At 41.8% G+C, this 13023-nt stretch overlaps 1 protein-coding gene across 1 annotated transcript in view; it reads left to right on the top strand.

Annotated features, from left to right (window-relative positions):
- The window catches only part of WDR27 (WD repeat domain 27), a gene marked incomplete at its 3' end in the record, with an annotated part of 52903 nt that overhangs the window by 1541 nt on the left and 38339 nt on the right, over positions 1-13023 (top strand). Inside the window, 1 exon segment of the mRNA XM_082668726.1 lies at positions 5533-5625.

The following is a 13023-nucleotide window of genomic DNA, read 5'->3' as shown; positions in this document are numbered from 1 at the left end:
TGTTTAATAACTTAGGAAAGGACTTAAAGTCACGGGAATGCCTGAGTATAATTTGGTAGTGTTCCCATACCTCCGTGATCAGCCATTACTCCATTTTTATACTAGTTCTGTCCTCAAAGTAGCTAGAATTAGAACCTGTCTCTGGTTCTGGCGAATGTGTAGAACTTTATATTTTCTTTTGCTACAAAGTAAGCCATTAAGGGTACTTTAATTATGGTGCCTGTGGGCACTCAACCTGCTGTCTGACTACCACACTGTGTTTTCCTAACTCAAGAATAAATTGGCACATCTCTGGCTGGCTTAGCTGCTAAAAGAGAAAGATTATGATCTTTTTTACTCAAAGTGGAGTAGTTTTCTCTTTCTAAAAAATATACATATACACATTTATACAAATGAAAAAAAAAAGGAGATGCGCAAGGTTTTAACAGTGGTGCCCCTTGTTTTTTTTTCTAGTCTGGATTTTCTAATTTTGTGCAATTTACATGCTCTGCTGTATCAGTGAAAGGGTCTTGAATATACAGCCTCTAGCTGTCTGGGATTTACTGACTTAACTTTAAAACAATGGTCTCTCTAGCAGCCACTGTCTCCAGATTTTCCTAAGGTGCTTCTGTAGCCTGAGATACACGAGAACCTTATTAAAACTAACTGTAGTGTGTCCTCTCAGACTTGTTCCTGTGATGCGCATACTGGACTCTTACATTGATTTTCCTCGGGGGAAGACACAGCAAGGAGGGGTGGTAGGGAGGGAAAGGCCAACTCTATTATTTTTGCATTGTTTAAATATTTTGCATTGTATTGCTTTTGTACATGAAAAGGGTTAAACGATTTCTGTCGGTGTGGGTAGACTAGTGCAGAAGCACAGGACTCTGACAGATAATAGCATGCTCCCTGCCTACAGGGTCCTTGTGGCTGTTCAGGCCGGATGTCACTCCTCAGCATCTCTCCCCTGGTGGTTCCCTCCTCAGTAGGCCCTCCAAGGCCTCTCCACCTAGCCAGGGGGTGGGGGGAGGGAAGAGAGTCAGGTGGGAGGGTTTTCTGGGCTGGGCTTGTAAGTGGCCTACATTGCTTATCCCACATACTCCCTGCCCCTGCTGCCCTGGCCAGAACTCAACCGCGTGGTGGCACTTAGCTCCAAGGAAGCTGGGTCTTGTAGTTTCCAGAAGGGAAGGGAATGGCTCGGGGAACAGGGGCAACCTCCGTTATCTGACTAAAGCCAGAAGTCCGCTTCGGCTCCGAGCCCACAAGCAGAACCCACCTCCCCGGGGCACAACCTGGGCAGGGCGTCCAGCGGGACACAGAGGACTCCCAGCATGCACTGCTCTCCCCGTCAGCCCCGGACGTGGTTCCTCAGGGCCCAGTGACCCATGAACTGCTCCCCCTCCAGAGACTCTCCCCTTCCTAAGGGAGACAGGGCCATAGCAGTGCTGAAATCGGGTGGAGTGGGTGTTGGAGGAGTTTCCCAAGTGGACCCTGACTCTGCTGCCTGGGGACGGGACGGCTGTTTTCTGAAGCCTTTGGTCCTCCCCTCAGACCTTCCCCTCCATGGCCTCGTGTAAAGTGGTCTGTGAGGAGGGGGCTGCCGTGGTCCCCCTCCTGCAGCCGTGAAGACGGGGGCCCAGAGACGCTCAGTCCTAAGCAGTCAGCCGTCGTGCCTGCTGTGCCCTTGCTCTGGCCTCCTGGCTCTCCCAGGAGCACGTGGGCTCCTGGCTCTGTTCGTCCTGTCAGCTCCGCCTGCCAGCCGGCAGCTCTACCTCAGTCCCGCCGGGTGTGCTGTTCAAGCCCGACTTTTTCTTTTCTTTGTGCGTACTTGCTCTCTTGTCTCTCTTGAAACTGAATGGCTGAGACCTGGAGGTTATGTGGAACTAAAGGCTTGAGTGGGAAGGTAACCATCGTTGACCTGACCTTCCCGGGAAGGCTGAGTCTAGATGGTCCCTGGTCTCTTTGGAGCTTTGAGGGGCAACCCATTCCAGTTTGCCTCCCTGAAGGCCCCAGGCTTCTGGATACTTTCTGTTTCCACTCGTTTCTGCTTGCTTGAGCCAACTTTAAGTGTGGGCTACCAATGCTGGTTCTTTCCCATCATTTCCTTGAGGGCTGCAGGATCAGAGAGAGGGGTCTGCCTTCCAGGTCATTACAAAGTGGAGTTTAACCAGATGCTCCGTCACCGTGGACCACCTGCATACCGTGTTCTGGTGCGTCTGGGCGGGCTTTTGCAAATAATCTCACGTTTCAGTGCCTGACACGGTAGAAGTTCGTTTCCTGCTTTTCACCACTCCAGCCCAGTGCTGCTGGTCAGGTGAACCCTACTGGGTAGCAGCTCAGGTGACCAGGTGCTTTCCACTAAGCGCCCTCTCTTGGTGTTCCGGTGGACGGAGGCTCGTGCCGGTGGGGCCTAGCCTGTGCGTAGGGCTGCAGCTTCTCCCTGCATTCAGCTGGGTTGTGCGACTTCCAGAGAGGCCGGGAAATGTGGTTTGGCTGTAGGGATAAAGTGGAAGGGGTTTTTTGGTGAAAAACTAGCAGGAGAAGATGGAGTACTAGGAGGCCGTGGAATTCGCGTCTCTGCACAGCCAGGGCACCTACCAGGCACCGGTGGGGGACCACGGACACCAAAGGGGATGGGAGGAACCCCGAGCGACTGGTTGTTTCAATTATAGTTTTATTTTTCCTAATATATTTTTTATCTTTCTAATTTTATTTTGTTTTCTATTCTTTGATATTGTACTGCTTCTTTCCTTCTTTCTTTCTTCCTTCCTTCCTTTCATTCTTTCCTTCCTTCCTTCCTTCCTTCCTTCCTTCCTTCCTTTCTTTCTTTCTTTTTCTTTTTCTTTCTTTCTTTCTCTCTCTCTCTCTCCCTCCCACCCTCCCTCTCTTTCTCTCTCTTTCTTTCTTTCCTTCCACAAAGCTTGTGGGATCTCGGTTCCCAGGCTGGAGGTCAGGCCCGAGTGCCTGTGGTGGGAGCTCTGAGTCCAAACTGCTGGACTGACGAGAACCTCAGACCCCAGGGAGTATTAATTGATGTGAGGCCTCCCAGAGGTCCTCATCTCAGCACCAAGACCCGGCTCTATCCAACTGCCTGCAAACTCCAGTGCTGGACGTCTCAGGCCAAACAACCAGTAAGACAGGAATACAGCTCCACCCGTCAGAAAAAAAAAAAAAGAAATGACAGAAAAATATGTTACAGACGAAGGAGGAAGGTAAAAACCTACAAGAACAAATAAATAAAGATGAAATAGGCAAGCTACCTGAAAAAGAATTCAGAGTAATGATAGTAAAGATGATCCAAAATCTCGGAAACAGAATGGAGAAAATACAAGAAACATTTAACAAGGATCTAGAAGAACTAAAGAGCAAATGAACAGTGATGAACAACACAATTACTGAAATTAAAAATACTCTAGAAGGAATCAATAGCAGAATAACTGAGGCAGAAGAACGGGTAAGTGAGCTGGAAGATAAAGGGGTAGAAATAACTGCCAGGGAGCAGAGTAAAGAAAAAAGAATGAACAGAACTGAGGACAGTCTCAGAGACCTCTGGGACATTAAACACAGCAACATTCGAATAATAGGGGTCCCAGAGGAAGAAGAGAAAAAGAAAGGGTCTGGGAAAATATTTGAAGAGATTATAGTCAAAAACTTCCCTAACATGGGAAAGGAAATAGTCAAGTCCAGGAAGCACAGACAGTCCCACACAGGATAAACCCAAAGAGAAACACACCAAGATACATATTAATAAACCATAAAAATTAAATACAAAGAAAAAATATTAAAAGCAGCAAGCGAAAAGCAACAAATAACGTACAAGGGAATCCCCATAAGGTTAACAGCTGATCTTTCAGCAGAAACTCTGAAAGCCAGAAGGGAGTGGCAGGACATACTTAAAGTGATAAAACGGAAGAACCTACATCCAAGATTACTCCACCCAGCAAAGACGTCATTCAGATTTGATGGAGAAATTAAAAACTTTACATACAAGCAAAAGTTAAGAGAATTCAGCACCACCAAACCAGCTCTACAACAAATGCTAAAGGAACTTCTCTAGGCAGGAAACTCAAGAGAAGGAAAAGACCTACAAAAACAAACCCAAAACAATTAAGAAAATGGTAATGGGAACATACATATCAATAATTACCTTAAATGTAAATGGATTAAATGCTCCAACCAAACGACACAGACTGGCTGACTGGATACAAAAACAAGACTGTACTTGTTTTTGTACATATGCTGTCTTGTACATATGCTGTCTACAAGAGACCCACTTCAGACCTAGGGACACATACAGACTGAAAGTGAGGGGATGGAAAAAGATATTCCATGCAAATGGAAATCAAAAGAAAGCTGGAGTAACAATTCTCATATCAGACAAAATAGATTTTAAAATAAAAACTATTACAAGAGACAAAGAAAGGCACTCTATGATGATCAAGGGATCAATCCAAGAAAATATAACAATTATAAATATTTATGCACTGAGCATAGGAGCAACTCAATACATAAGGCAACTGCTAACAGCCACAAAAGAGGAAATCAACAGTAACACAATAATAGTAGGGGACTTTAACACCCCACTTTCACCAATGGACAGATCATCCAAATTGAAAATTAATAAGGAAACACAAGCTTTAAATGACACATGAAATAAGATGGACTTAATTGATATTTATAGGACATTCCATCCAAAAAACAACAGAATACACTTTCTTCTCAAGTGCTCATGGAACATTCTCCAGGATAGATCATATCTTGGGTCACAAATCAAGCCTTGGTAAATTAAGAAAATTGAAATCATATCAAGTGTCTTTTCTGACCACAACACTATAAGACTAGATATCAATTACAGGAAAAAAATTGTAAAAAATACAAACACATGGAGGCTAAACAATACGCTACTAAATAACCAAGAGACCACTGAATAAATCAAAGAAGAAATAAAAAAATACCTAGAAACAAATGACAGTGAAAACACAACAACCCAAAATCTATTTGATGCAGCAAAAGCAGTTCTATGAGGGAAATTTATAGCAATACAGTCCTACGTCAAGAAACAAGAAAAATCTCAAATAAACAATCTAACCTTATACCTAAAGGAACTAGAGAAAGAAGAACAAACAAAACTCAAAGTTAGCAGAAGGAAAGAAACCATACAGATTTTAGCCTCAAAAGGGATGTTTTCCTGGCTGCATGATAATGGGTTTTAAGCTTTTTCTCACTTATTTATAATAGCTCTCTAATTTTTAAGGATAGTGGATAAAGAATGTCACCTGCCATCCCAGTAAACAATGAATGTTGTCTGCCATCAAGCCATCTGCCACAGTGCACCCTGAGGGGACTCAGGGTGGGGAAAACCAGGGTACTGGCCCTAGGTAGGTACGGTGCATACCTAAGGAATGATTTCAACGAGCCTAGACTCTTGCATCTTCCTATATATATAAAAGCACGAAAAGCATTAACTTGAGATGTCTGTTCTTTGTGATTAGCAGTAATCTTTCGTTGTTTGACTACAGGTTTCTTGTTCGTTTGTTTTGTTTTGTTTTTCAGCAAAAACTCCTGTATATCCTGGCTCTTCCCTGACCACTTTGGAGCAGGTCCTCAGACCCATGTGAGAAGCTGCCTCCCAGGCTATAGTCCTCAGTAAGTTCCCTGAATAAAACTTAACTCTCAACTTTTAGGTTGTGCGTTTTTCTTCAATTGACAGGATGTTGATTCTTTGTCTTTATTGTTTCAGATTTTTTCAATACTTTTTGTTTTTTATTTTATTTTATTTTTGAATTTTTGAATTTTTATTTTTTTATACAGCAGGTTCTCATTAGTTATCCATTTTATACATATTAGTGTATACACGTCAATCCCAATAGCCCAATTCATCCCACCGCCCCCCCCCACCATCACTTTCCCCCCTTGGTGTCCATACGTTTGTTCTCTACATCTGTGTCTCTATTTCTGCCTAGCAAACCAGTTCATCTGTACCATTTTTCTAGGTTCCACATATATGTGTTAATATACGATATTTGTTTATCTCTTTCTGCTTACTTTACTCTGTATGACAGTCTCTGGATCCATCCACGTCTCTACAAATGACCCAATTTCGTTCCTTTTTATGGCTGAGTAATATTCCATTGTATATATGTGCCATATCTTCTTTATCCATTCGTCTGTCGATGGACACTTAGGTTGCTTCCATGTCCTGGCTGTTGTAAATAGAGCTGCAATAAACATTGGGGTGCATGTGTCTTTTTGAATTATGGTTTTCTCTGGGTATATGCCCAGTAGTGGGATTGCTGGATCATATGGTAATTCTATTTTTCGTCTTTTAAGGAACCTCCATACTGTTCTCCATAGTGGCTGTATCAATTTACATTCCCACCAAGAGTGCAAGAGGGTTCCCTTTTCTCCACACCCTCTCCAGTATTTGTTGTTTGTAGATTTTCTGATGATGCCCATTCTAACTGGTGTGAGGCGATACCTCATTGTAGTTTTGATTTGCATTTCTCTAATAATTAGTGATGTTGAGCAGGTTTTCATGTGCTTCTTGGCCATCTGTATGTCTTCTTTGGAGAAATGTCTATTTAGGTCTTCTGCCCACTTTTGGATTGGGTTGTTTGTTTTTTTAATATTGAGCTGAGCTGCATGAGCTGTTTATATATTTTGGAGATTAATCCTTTGTCCGTTGATTCGTTTGCAGTATCTTCTCCCATTCTGAGGGTTGTCGTTTTGTCTCATTTGTAGTTTCCTATGCTTTGCAAAAGATTTTAAGTTTCGTTAGGTCCCATTTGTTTATTATTGTTTTTATTTCCATTACTCCAGGAGGTGGATCAAAAAAGATCTTGCTATGATTTATGTCAAAGAGTGTTCTTCCTATGTTTTCCTCTCTGAGTCTTATAGTGTCCAGTCTTACATTTAGGTCTCTTATCCATTTTGAGTTTATTTTTGTGTATGATGTTAGGGAGTGTTCTAATTTCATTCTTTTACATGTAGCTGTCCAGTTTTCCCAGCACCACTTATTGAAGAGACTGTCTTTCTCCATTGTATACCCTTGCCTCCTTTGTCATAGATTAGTTGACCATAGGTGTGTGGGTTTACCTCTGGGCTTTCTATCCTGTTCCATTGATCTATATTTCTGTTTTTGTGCCAGCACCATATTGTTTTGATTACTGTAGCTTTGTAGCATAGTCTGAAGTCAGGGAGTCTCATTCCTCCAGCTCTGTTTTTTTCCTTCAAGACTGCTTTGGCTATTCGGGGTCTTTTGTGTTACCATACAAATTTAAAAATTTTTTGTTCTAGTTCTGTAAAAAATGCCATTGGTAATTTGATAGGGATTGCATTGAATCTGTAGATTGCTTTGGGTAGTATAGTCATTTTCACAATATTGATTCTTCCATTCCAAGAACATGGTATATCTCTCCATCTGTTGGTATCATCTTTAATTTCTTTCATCAGTGTCTTATAGGTTTCTGCCTGCAGGTCTTTTTTCTCTCTAGGTAGGTTTATTCCTAGGTATTTTATTCTCTTTGTTGTAATGGTAAATGGGAGTGTTTCCTTAATTTCTCTTTCATATTTTTCATCATTAGTGTATAGGAATGCAAGAGATTTCTGTGCATTAATTTTGTATCCTGCAACTTTACCAAATTCATTGATTAGCTCTAGTAGTTTTTTGGTGGCATGTTTAGGATTCTCAGTATCATGCCATCTGCAAACAGCGACAGTTTTACTTCTTCTTTTCCAATTTGTATTCCTTTTCTTTCTTTTTCTTCTCTGATTGCTGTGGCCTGGACTTCCAAAGCTATGTTGAATAATAGTGGTGAGAGTGGTCATCCTTGTCTTGTTCCTGATCTTAGAGGAAATGCTTTCAGTTTTTCACCATTGAGAATGATGTTTGCTGTGGGTTTGTCATATATGGCCTTTATTATGTTGTGGTAGGTTCCCTCTATGCCCACTTTCTGGAGAGTTTTTATGATAAATGGGTGTTGAATTTTGTCATAAGCTTTTTCTGCATCTATTGAGATGATCATAAGGTTTTTATTATTCAGTTTGTTAATATGGTGTATCACATTGATTGATTTGCATATATATTGAAGAATCCTTGCATCCCTGAGATAAATCCCGCTTGATCATAGTGTATGATCCTTTTAATGTGTTGTTGGATTCTGTTTGCTAGTATTTTGTTGAGGAGTTTGGCATCTGTATTCATCAGTGATATTGGTCTGTAATTATCTTTTTTTGTAGTATCTTTGTCTGGTTTTGGTATCAGGGTGATGGTGGCCTCATAGAATGAGTTTGGGAGTGTTCCTTCCTCTGCAATTTTTTGGTAGAGTTTGAGAAGCAGGAGTGTTAGCTCTTCCCTAAATGTTTGATAGAATTTACCTGTGAAGCCATCTCTGGTCCTGGACTTTTGTTTGTTGGAAGACTTTTTTTTTTTGCAGTACGTGGGCCTCTCACTGTTGTGGCCTCTCCTGTTGCGGAGCACAGGCTCCAGATGTGCAGGCTCAGTGGCCATGGCTCACGGGCCCAGCCGCTCTGTGGCATGTGGGATCTTCCCGGGCCAGGGCACGAACCTGCGTCCCCTGCATCGGCAGGCGGACTCTCAACCACTGCGCCACCAGGGAAGCCGTGTTGGAAGACTTTTAATCACAGTTTCAATTTCATTACTTGTGATTGGTCTGTTAATATTTTCTATTTCTTCCTGGTTCAGTCTTGGAAGGTTATACCTTTCTAACAATGTGTCCATTTCTTCCAGGTTGTCCATTTTATTGGCATAGAGTTGCTTGTAGTAGTCTCTTAGGATGCTTTGTATTTCTGTGGTGTCTGTTGTAACTTCTCCTTTTTCATTTCTAATTTTATTGATTTGAGTCCTCTCCCTCTTTTTCTTGATGAGTCTGGCTAATGGTCTATAAATTTTGTTTATCTTCTCAAAGAACCAGCTTTTAGTTTTATTGATCTTTGCTATTGTTTTTTTTTTTGTTTCTTTTTCACTTTTTTCTGCTCTGATCTTTATTTCTTTCCTTCTACTAACTTTGGGTTTTGTTTGTTCTTCTTTGTCTAGTTCCTTTAGGTGTAAGGTTAGATTGTTTATTTGAGATTTTTCTTGTTTCTTGAGGTAGGATTGTATTGCTCTAAACTTCCCTCTTAGAACTGCTTTTGCTGCATCCCATAGGTTTTGGATCATTGTGTTTTTGTTGTCATTTGTCTCTAGGTATTTTTTGATTTCCTCTTTGATTTCTTCAATGATCTCTTGGTTATTTAGTAACATACTGTTTAGCCTCCATGTGTTCGTGGGTTTTTTCCCCTGTAATTGATTTCTAATCTCATAGCTTTGTGGTCAGAAAAGATGCTTGGTATGATTTCAATTTTCTTAAATTTACTGAGGCTTGATTTGTGACCCAAGATGTGATCTATCCTGGAGAATGTTCCATGCGCACTTGAGAAGAAAGTGTAATCTGCTCTTTTTGGATGGAATGTCCTATAAATATCAATTAAATCTATTTGGTCTATTGTGTCATTTAAAGCTTGTGTTTCCTTATTAATTTTCAATTTGGATGATCTGTCCATTGGTGTAAGTGAGGTGTTAAAGTCCCCCACTATTATTGTGTTACTGTCAATTTTCTCTTTTATAGCTGTTAGCAGTTGCCTTATGTATTGAGTTGCTCCTATGTTGGGTGCATAAATATTTACAATTGTTATATCTTCTTCTTGGATTTATCCCTTGATCATTATGTAGTGTCCTTCCTTGTCTCTTGGAACATTATTTTAAAGTCTGTTTTATCTGATATGAGAATTGTTACTCCAGCTTTCTTTTGATTTCCATTTGCATGGAATATCTTTTTCCATCCCCTCACTTTCAATCTGTATGTGTCCCTAGGTCTGAAGTGGGTCTCTTGTAGACAGCATATATATGGGTCTTGTGTTTGTATCCATTCTGAGAGCCTGTGTCTTTTGGTTGGAGCATTTAATCCATTCATGTTTAAGGTAATTATTGATATGTATGTTCCTATTACCATTTTCTTAATTGTTATGGATTTGTTTTTGTAGGTCCTTTCTTCTCTTGTGTTTCCTGCCTAGAGAAGTTCCTTTAGCATTTATTGTAGAGCTGGTTTGGTGGTGCTTAACTCTCTTAGCTTTTGCTTGTCAGTAAAGCTTTTGATTTCTCTCTCGAGTCTGAATGAGATCTTTGCTGGGTAGAGTAATCTTGGATGTAGGTTCTTCACTTTCATCACTTTGAATATATCGTGCCACTCCCTTCTGGCTTGCAAAGTTTCTGCTGAGAAATCAGCTGTTAACCTTATGGGAGTTCCCTTGTACATTATTTGTCATTTTCCCCTTGTTGCTTTCAATAATTTTTCTTTGTCTTTAATTTTTGTCAGTTTGATTACTATGTGTCTTGTCCTTGGATTTATCCTGCCTGCAACTCTCTGTGCTTCCTGGACTTGGGTGGCTATTTCCTTTCCCCTGTTAGGGAAGTTTTTGACTGTAATCTCTTCAAATATTTTCTTGGGCCGTTTCTCTCTCTCTTCTCCTTCTGGGACCCCTATGGACCCCTATGATGCAAATTTTGTTGCATTTAATGTTGTCCCAGAGGTCTCTTAGGCTGTCTTCATTTCTTTTCATTCTTTTTTCTTTATTCTGTTCCCCAGCAGTGCATTCCACCATTCTGTCTTCCAGGTCACTTATCCGTTCATCTGCCTCAGTTATTCTGCTACTGATTCCTTCTAGCGTATTTTTCATTTCAGTTATTGTATTGTTCATCTCCGTTTGTTCTTTAATTCTTCTAGGTCTTTGTTAAACATTTCTTGCATCTTCTCCATCTTTGCCTCCATTCTTTTTCTGAGGTCTTGGATCATCTTCACTATCATTATTCTGAATTCTTTTTCTGGAACGTTGCCTATCTCCAGTTCATTTAGTTGTTTTTCTGGGGTTTTATCTTGTTCCTTCATCTGGTACATAGCCCTCTGCCTTTTCATCTTGTCTGTCTTTCTGTGAATGTGTTTTTTGTTCCACAGGCTGCAGGATTGTAGTTCTTCTTGCGTCTGCTGTCTGCCCTCTGGTGGATGAGGCTATCTAAGGGGCTTGTGCAAGTTTCCTGATGGGAGGGATTGGTGGTGGGTAGAGCTGACTGTAGCTCTGGTGGGCAGAGCTCAGTAAAACTTTAATCCGCTTGTCTGCTGATGGGTGGGGCTGGGTTCCCTCCCTGTTGGTTGTTTGGCCTGAGGCGACCCAACACTGCTCCTACCTGGCTCTTTGGTGGGGCTAATGGCGACTCTGGGAGGGCTCACGCCAAGGAGTACTTCCCAGAATTTCTGCTGCCAGTGTCCTTGTCCTCATGGTGAGACACAGCCACCCCCTGCCTCTGCAGGAAACCCTCCAACACTAGCAGGTAGGTCTGGTTCGGTCTCCTGTGGGGTCACTGCTCCCTCCCTGGGTCCCGACGCGCACACTACTTTGTGTGTGCCCTCCACGAGTGGGGTCTCTGTTTCCCCCAGTCCTGTTGAAGTCCTGCAATCAAATCCCACTAGCCTTCAACGTCTGATTCTTTGGGAATTCCTCCTCCCGTTGCTGGACCCCCAGGTTGGGGAGCCTGACGTGGGGCTCAGAACCTTCGCTCCAGTGGGTGGACTCCTGTGGTATAATTGTTCTCCAGTGTCTGTCACCCACCCAGCAGTTATGGGATTTGATTTTATTGTGATTGTGCCCCCGCTACCGTCTCATTGTGGCTTCTCCTTTGTCTTTGGATGTGGGGTATCTTTTTTGGTGAGTTCCAGTGTCTTCCTGTCGATGATTGTTCAGCAGTTAGTTGTGATTCCGGTGCTCTCGCAAGAGGGAGTGAGCACACATCCTTCTACTCCACCATCTTGAACCCTTCGTTGTTTTTTATTTTTTAATTGTGTTTGGTAACCTGCAATCCATCTGAAATTCGGTTGTTTTTGCTATTATTTCCCAAGTGTTTGTCTAGTCCCTGAAAATTAAAACGGTCTGTTTCTTACACTCAGGGTGATATTCCTTCATACTGTATCCCAGCTCAGCTGTCTGTCCAGAGTTCTGTCCTGGGCTCTGCTCAGCCTGTTGGTTAGAATTAGTTGGGATGGGCTGCAACTCAGTGCAAAGGAAAACCACATCTGTGTCCTGGGAGAGACCAGCCCAAACCGTGCATTTGGTCCTGAGGGTTGGCAAATCCTCTTGGGGCTCAAGTCAGAATAAACAGGGTGAGTAGGTTTGGAGGTGGCAGCTCCGAGCATGGTCACCTGCCGCCGTGGGCATAGATGCCAAGCCACTGAGGTGGCCCTGAGTGGCAGACCAGACCCACGCTCCTCCCCTCAGTGTGTTTCCTTCTCTGCTGAGGCAACGCTTTCTGGGACCAGATGGGCTGTGAGGTTACATTAAAGCACCTGGTGGAGGTGCTACCCACCACGAGTCAGAAAGTGTGGGTGTGGCGATTCCACTGACTAGTCTTAACACTTTCTAATCTTTCTGATTTTGTTCTCTGGAAAATGGGAAAAAATATAACCATTTTAAAGGGTTATTGTAAGAATTAAGTGGTATAATGTATTATTGATAAACACAAATCTACATGTTAATATCTATGAAAGTACTATTTGCAAATCATGGTGATAAACTCTATAGGAATTACAGAAGAGATTAAGACAGTTGAAATAAGGCAAATACAATACAGTTTATCACAGTTTGATGGATGGATTCTTAAAAATTTTGAAACAATTGTGACTTTTGATATATTATTTCATGTGTTTCTTGAAATGTTTATGCTTTCAAAACACAGCGGAAGGAGGCACAGTAACTTCCTTTCATCCACTGGGGACACGTACACCCATCATTTCCACGTGCCAGCAGTGCTAGGCACTGGGTACTTTACAATTATAAAACTTGCAAAGCAAATCATGGTAGCTTTGAAACATTTAGCTATTTTTTATATGAAGCTCTCTGCTGTACCTTGGAAAATGTAAAATAAGTAAGTAAAACCAATTTGTAAATTAGAGAAGAATGTGCTTTAAAATATTCAACACATTTTATTTTTGTTTTTGT

Source organism: Grampus griseus (genome assembly GCF_964374135.1).
Source record: "Grampus griseus genome assembly, chromosome: 13".
Classification (NCBI taxonomy): Eukaryota; Metazoa; Chordata; class Mammalia; order Artiodactyla; family Delphinidae; genus Grampus; species Grampus griseus.
This window is presented reverse-complemented; position numbering and strand designations above follow the sequence as displayed.